At 30.4% G+C, this 7731-nt stretch overlaps 2 pseudogenes across 1 annotated transcript; both read right to left on the reverse strand.

Moving 5' to 3' along the window:
• Nucleotides 1-1684: 1684 nt before the first annotated feature.
• LOC145836560 (cysteine and histidine-rich domain-containing protein 1 pseudogene) lies at nt 1685-3460 on the reverse strand (annotated as a pseudogene). The gene is made up of 3 exons (XR_014369889.1): nt 3016-3460; nt 2430-2494; nt 1685-2135 (listed from the first exon to the last, which is right to left on the reverse strand). The product of XR_014369889.1 is annotated as a cysteine and histidine-rich domain-containing protein 1 pseudogene (transcript).
• Nucleotides 3461-4075: 615 nt separating this feature from the next.
• LOC145835803 (pre-mRNA-splicing factor SYF1 pseudogene) lies at nt 4076-6749 on the reverse strand (annotated as a pseudogene).
• Nucleotides 6750-7731: the final 982 nt, after the last annotated feature.

Below are 7731 nucleotides of genomic sequence, written 5' to 3' on the forward strand. Positions count from 1 at the left end.
CAGTGTTAGATCGTTTTGCTATTTAGCTCCAATAACTGAATGTTGTGAAGAAAGCAGTGAAAACGATCAAATCAGTGTAGATGTAGGAGAAAGAAAAATCAAGATTATGAAAGGAGGAGAAATTGAGGAGGCTGAAAAGAGGCTGGAGAAAGCAAGCAAGTTGTTGGATGATGGAAAAATTTCTCTAACACGATTCTTGCAGATGTTAGACCCAACTGGGGAGTGGTTTTCCAAAGAATCAAAATACAGTTTTGAGGTCGAGAAAGAACCTGTTGAAGCTAACTCAATTGAGTTCATCTTGAAAGATTTTTATGGACCTGATTGGAGCAGTCAATTTCTGTTCGAGTTCAATGATAACATTGAAGCTTAAGACTTAATAATTTCAATAAAAAGAGTTAAAAAGTTAAGTACTGCTTGTTTAATACTTAAATCCTTTGATGACTAACTATATCAGCATATTTATAAAAAACGAAAACTTCGAAGTTTTTGAATTTTTTTAAATTTAAACAACTTTATTACAAACTATTATATTTTTAATTGTTTAATCTTCCTATTTAACAAAAAAATTAACAGTTTTGGCTACGTCTTATATCAACAAGCACAACCTAATCATAGTATTATTTAGTAAAAAAATTTTTTAATTAATTATGTAAGTTTTAACGTAAAAATATCTCAAAAAGTTATTCACTATCTATACCAAGGTTTCCCAAAAGTGGCCTCATTGGGGGCCATTAGCAGCAAAGGGGCCAAATGGGCAGCCATGAGCAGTAAAAGGGCCATGAGGTCATAATTTGAAACTTACACTAGATATTCTGGAGTTGATGATGAAGAGCATAAAGAAAAAGGTCTAAGGCGTTTTTTATGGTAGTTTTTTGAGTAATTTTGTTGGAGGGAGCCGTTTTAATTTCTTTAAAGGGTCTTTTGAAAAAAAGTTTGGGAAACCCTTATCTATACTGATTGTTTCATGCAGCTTTTTGCCACAATCAACAGCTATGCTTTTTGATTCAAAGACTAATACTCGAATATACAAACAGTTAACTGATAAAAAAGTACACAAAAAATAAGCTATTATTAAAATAGTTTTGCTGCAAAGGGATGAATAACTTAAAGTACAATAAATTCAATAGTAGCTAGTTATTACTTTAAAAATACTTTTTTAGACAATTAAATTAGTATTAGTGCAAATAATATTTCAAATAACCCTATTTACTAATTCTTAATCATGAACAATATAATCAATAGAAAGAATAATTTGTTTAACTTAGACTATATTTGTGGACTACAAATTAAAGTTCTAGAATTTAGAAATCTAGATAGCATTGCAATAAACTCAACAAACGAGCAATGTTTGTTCAAAAACTTTAACATAACACATAGAAAGACGTTTTCATTTTTCTTTAGGTAAAAAATAAAGTTTTGGAACAAATAAGGTATACTTCAGTTTGCTTTAGTAATTAAACAAAAAAGTTGAGGTTATTCGGCAAGAAAAAATAATTATCAACTTTAAACTTTGATATGAAACTAGCTGATATACTTAAGTGTATTTTGAGTTACAAGTTATACATTTTTTTACCATTTAGGCATATTTTCTAGAAAAAATATTTATTAAATCACCATACTAAACACTCTATAAGTATCTAAAAAAATTAAACTATATTAGTATTTATAGATCTTAGTTCAGGACTTCAGTGGATTCTGAAGAAATAACTACTTGGTCACAATTTTATTTCTTTTGCGTATTTATTCCACGGTTTACTTCTATTCTTACGCAATTTCACCTCAACCTTAACGGCAGAAATCGACACTACGCTCTCAGCAACATTGACAACACCGTCCAGTTCGTAAGCAACTTCGATCTTTTTACCGCCTTCAAAGTACACACAACACTGGAGGGAAACAGGGTTCAGTGAAAACGTGGAAGTCAAGGCATCCGCGTTCTTGGCGTACAAGGTCAGAGTGACAAAGTTGCCAGTTTGGTGCCAGTCCCGCCTGCAACTCACTTCACCTGCTTCAGAAGGGTCGCGTTTCCATTTGCACTTTCCATTGGCGCAACCAATTTGCTGCGTGCAAGCCACAAAGTCAGTGGTCTTACGCTGGCAGCACGACCAGAACTTTAAACCATCATGGAAAACAACCTGGAAGTTTAATTCTTAATGTTTCGAACTTATAGTCAAGTTTAAAGAAATATTTATTAAGATAAGACTTTGTTGTTTTGAAACTAGTCATGGTTTTAAAGTTTAACTGTACAAAAACCTAAACTTGATTTTTTTTTTAAACTAGGCATTTTGAACATATTTCTTTTGATTGCTATTTGTTTTTGTTCGTTCTGATCAAAAAATACTATTAGTCTTGTAAATTATTACACTACTATGCTTTGAATCTTAAAGTTTATATAGCTTTAATGTTAATATTTGAAAAGTGTTATTTACCTGGCCAGGGTGGTGGACACATACTTGATTATCAACATCGGTTTTTGTATACTTCTTTTTACAACCTGTATGTAATGTCATTAATATTAAAATCTGAGTTTGAGTTAGTTTTATATATTAAGTAAATAGATCAAAGAAAACATCGGCGAAAGTCTACAGATCTTAAGCCTGAACTTCCGTATGCCGTTATACGAACTCAAATTAAAATAAGGTAAATCATTAAACTTTTATTTAACCAATTGAACCACTTATTCTAAAACTATTAAGTTATTGCTTTCAATGATAAATTTTTAAAATTTTATTACAATACAATGTTTTACTCGTTTAAAAAAACGAGATCTTCAGTTTTTTAAAATCTGTAAAAATTTATGTAATAACAACTAGGAAGATATTAGGCTAAACTTTAAATAATAGAAGTTAAAAAGAAAAAAGTACAACAAAAAACTGAGCAAAAAGTACGCAAGTTATTGCTTTTATCTTTTTCATTTTTTTTTTTAATTAATTATAACTATGCATAAGTCTTGTCCCTTAACACTTTTAAACAATTTCTTCTGCATACCTAAAATTTCTATGCTTAAAAAATAACCTTTGTTAAAACATGAGGTTCCTATTACAATTTCTTCAGAAACAACATCTGCAACTCTGAGATTGACCTTATTCTGATTATAGGATGATTTTGTTAAAATATTCATCATTTGACGCTCGACATTAATACTTGGTCTCACTTCAGGCTCTTCTACCTGCCTGTTGACTACTTCTTGCTGTACAAGTTCAACCTTCGGCTTGACTGGTTTCTCTGGTTTCTTGTTGCTGTGTTTTCCTTTTGTGCATCCTGGTATGTTCATGGCATCGGTAAAGTCCGTACTCCGCTTCTTGCAGCAGGACCAACCTTTGAGGGCGTCGTGGAAAACCACAGATCCAGGATGATAAAGACAAGAAGCGTCAGTGTTTACATGTGTGTTGAATTCCTTCCCGCAGCCGTTGTTGTAACATTGCAATAAAGTTTCTATCTTGTTTTCAATGAGTACCATTATGTTTGCTTTATTTTTTATATATCTAATATTAATCATACTTAATTACCTTGGAAATCAATAAAGTATCTAAATTTTAAAAGAAAACTAATATTTATTACATGTAATCTGAATCATTAATTTTCGATTTTAGTAAACTAAATAGTTTAATACTACTAAATGTTATTTTACGACTATAGTTTGCATGTCAAGTTTATTTTTTAGGTATAAAGTGAGAAAATTCACAGACTTTTATTTTGAGTTAATATGGAAAAAATTCAAGTCAAATGCTATCTAATTGTCATATGAAAACTTATTTATTAAACAAAAAAATATAGAATTTAATTTTAAAAAATCTGTGTTCAACAATTAAGGAATGCAGAGTTCTGTAGCATATTGTATGGTTTTTAACTAACCGTTATCGTATCAAAAGCTCATTTATTATTTATAAACAAAAAGAAATAAGAAAGTTAAACATTCTTAACGAACTTGTTGAAAAAATAGTTGTATAAATTTTATTACTTTAAGAAAATTTTACTATAATAGGTGTCAAATAGCATGACTCTTTATAAAAACTAATATTTGATAACAATTTTATAATAAAAAATTTAAATTTAATATTTAAACACTGTTCATAGTAAAACAACAGGAAGTTGATATAAACACTCTATTCAACTAACTAAAATTGTTATTCATAGACACTACAAAATGAACCTTGAAGTAAATAAAGAGTATTCAACTGTAGAAAATATATTAAGCTACTTGATAAAGATTGCTAAACTAAAAACATTTTTCTTCTTCTTCCTCAGTAAGTTTCCCGAAAACTTCTGGATTTTTTTTTCTGTTTAATCTGTTTTTCTCCTTCATCTTCGTTATCATCATTGCTTTCATCTTCTGAATATTCAATGTTGATCTCATTTGGGTTTTGAACCAATCTTTTTTGTTTAACATCTTTATGTTTCTTCTCTGCAGTAGCAAACTGTATTTTATGTTTTCGAAGAGCCTGGTTGGTAGCATTTTGTTCTAACAGTGTCAAGTCACAATTATGAGTACCCTGAAATCTACTTGGTGCTAATTCTGAATTTGTTCCTGTCAGGTTACCAGCAGGCGTAAGCATTTGAGCAGACATATAACAAACTTGGTTGTTAAATTTAGCTTGAACACTTCTTTTAATTCTTAACATGTCTCTTAGTGTGTCCTGATTACCATGATTACTTTCAAACTGTGACCAAACAACCCAAAACAAATCTTCAAACTTCCTTGGGTCACTAATTTCACTACAGTATTTATAGATTGCCCTTGCTCTGTCTATTTCTCCCAACTTTGTTTCAATTCTTGCAAATTGAACGCCAAATTTAATTGAGTGCTCATCATCTGTCTCTTCCAATGCTTTTTTGAAAACCTTTCTAGTTGCTGTGTATCCTTGGAACTCAATTACTCTTTTCAGTTGTATGTTGTATATTTCGTGCTTTTGATCTGGTAAGACATTTTCTGAGGCTTTTTCGTATACTTTCATAACTCTAGTTGGAGTTCCAAAATCTTCTTCTAGTTTTGCATACATCAAATATATGTTTTTGGAAAATCTTTTAGGACAATTTTTTAGGCATTGATCAAAAAGATCTCTGGATCGTTCAAGCTTTTTACCACTGTACCTTTTAGTAAACTTGTCTAAATAAGTTTTCCAAATATCATATACATTAGGCCACTTAAATAATGTCACACCATGTTCAAAAACCTTAAATGCATCTTCAAAATTATTTTTATCATAAAGAAAAGTACCAAAATTGATTATGATTTGCGGATTTGCTACTCTCAAATCTAGTATCTGTTCATAAACTGTCTTTAGTGACTGAACAGTTCCATGCTCTACTTCTAAGCAAACATACTTTGACCACAATTTAGTGCTTCTGTAAACATGACACTGTACTAGTTCGTTGTTGTCATGGTAATCTGCTTTTCTTTTAGGCGTTTTAGTTGCTTGTTGCATAACATCTAAGGCTCTTTCGTAATTATTATGCCTACTTTCAAAGTCAGCCCATTCACACCACACATTGACAAGGTGGTCAGCCTGTTTGTAGTTTTCAGTAACTGCTTTCTTAAAAATTAACCGAGCATCATCAAGTTGTCCGTGCTTTTCGTAAAACTTAGCATAGGACACCCACAACTCATAGACTTTTCCAATAGACTGTTTTATGTTTACTGTATTGATAGCATTTGAATATGTCCCTATTTGCTTTTGGATATTTCCTTCATACAATTGAACACGCTGTAACCACTCAGAAACATTGTGAGGATTTTGCCTTAGCATAACACTGTTGACTAGTATTTTTTGTCTTGATAACAGGTCTGCATAATAATCAATTTGCATTTCCACATCAATCTGATCAATTTTTTCAGATTCGTAAATATCTATCATTTGTTGTTCTTCAAATTTAGTGTAGGCTGCAAATATTAGATTGAAATCTCGCACTGTATTGACTGTAGTAATGGCTTCCTCATATATGCAACGTGCCTTTTCAAATAGTGAGCTCCTAATATAGTACTCTGCAAGTGAGCACCAAAGTTGCCCAATCTGGTCAGTAAACCTTCTGAAACCACTTCTAATAATAGCTTCTACATCAAAAGAGTGCACTTTATCAGGATTTTGTGATATTAGCGTGCAGAGTTCATACCATAGCTTGAGGTTTGTCTTTCCTTTTTTGGAAACAAATTTGTCATTATTAACAATATCAGCAAGTTTTAAGCAAGCTTCATCTAGACGACCAATAGAAACCAAATAATCTACATACTCCTCTGCATTTTCTGGTTGCAGTTTCAGCATTCTCCTGAAGACTCTGACGGCAGTCTCAGGAACAGGATATTTCTTGATAAAATTAATATACAAAGGCCATATTCGATGATGTTGAGTGATAGGTAAGGCTCTTAATGCCCTGTCAAATGTCCTTCTAGTCCTTGTAATTTTATGCTGATAAATAAGAAATTTGCAGTAATCAATCCAAATACGTGGCATCTTATGCAGAAACACAAGAGCACGTTCATGTGAACTATTTACATCTTCGAAAACTTGGTTGTTGTCAATGCAAGTTGATTTTAGCTGCTCTCTTCTTGTATGTAAGTAAGCATACCACAGTTTGTAACTTCCTGGAAGCTCTTTCAATGCTCTTTCATATATTTCATTCACTTTTTTGTTAGAAGCACTACCTTTGTGTTCCACATATCTCAGCCAACACTTTACAGAATACTGATTTTTCAAAATGTCTTCTTCATATGACAAGTCCTCATTGTTAAACTCAAGGTTGTACTGCACCATTTCATAAATACTTGATAAAATCCTACAATAAAAATTGAATAATTAGGTATCTATAGATTAAATATTATTTAGCTTAAACGAAATAAAATTTAATAATACATTTATGAACTTAATATAAACTAAAAAAAAATACAATACTAAAAGACGATGTAACAATAGCAATAACTGACTCAAGAAAAATTCAGTAATTTTTCCTTACTGTCAATAGAAATTCAGGATTGTCAAGTGCAGTGGGAGACCTGCGTTAAGTATACAAAAACATCCAGGTTGAGTGACTAAAATTAGCCTAAATTAACCAAACTATTAGACTGAGTTTATAACAAAATTTTTTAAATTAAATCATAAGAGTTAAAATAAGTTGTTGTTATTTAAGCTTCATTACTTAGTAAGACTAGCATATGGACTTAATACATTAAAAATAAATATATATAAAGGAGAAAATGATTCTGAGGTTTCAAAAACCATCTTAAAAAACTTGAAGAAAATATTTAAAAAAAAAGAAATTTAAGAAAAAAAACTGCAAACAAGCCCGAGTCTTTATAAAGTTTTTAAGTGAGCAAAAATCTTAAGATATCCCATTAATAAATTGCAAAAAATTCTTATTTCTTCAAATTTTTAAAAGTACAAAGGCAAATTCTTAACTTGAAAAGAGTTTAAAAATTGATATCAATGATATTTTATACAATTACCTCTGACTCTATTTTTCTTTTTCTTCGTAATAGGTGGTGAAAGGTAAAAAAATATAGTAAACATTGTAACATTGAATAACCTCTATTTAAATAACATTTTATTAAATTAAGTAATGATATCATTTTTTAAGTGAAACATTGTTTTGAAAATAAATTAAACATTTTAAGTTATAAGCTTGAATACTTTAAAAATAATACAAAATTAAAATATCTAAAGTAAAACAGGGTTTTCCAAAAATTAAAGTTACAAGAATGTGTCAGCCTGAGTGTTTTCAATTTACAGATTGCTGTCT

This window comes from Thalia democratica, chromosome 5, assembly GCF_965202585.1.
Source record: "Thalia democratica chromosome 5, ktThaDemo2.hap1.1, whole genome shotgun sequence".
Lineage (NCBI taxonomy): Eukaryota > Metazoa > Chordata > Thaliacea > Salpida > Salpidae > Thalia > Thalia democratica.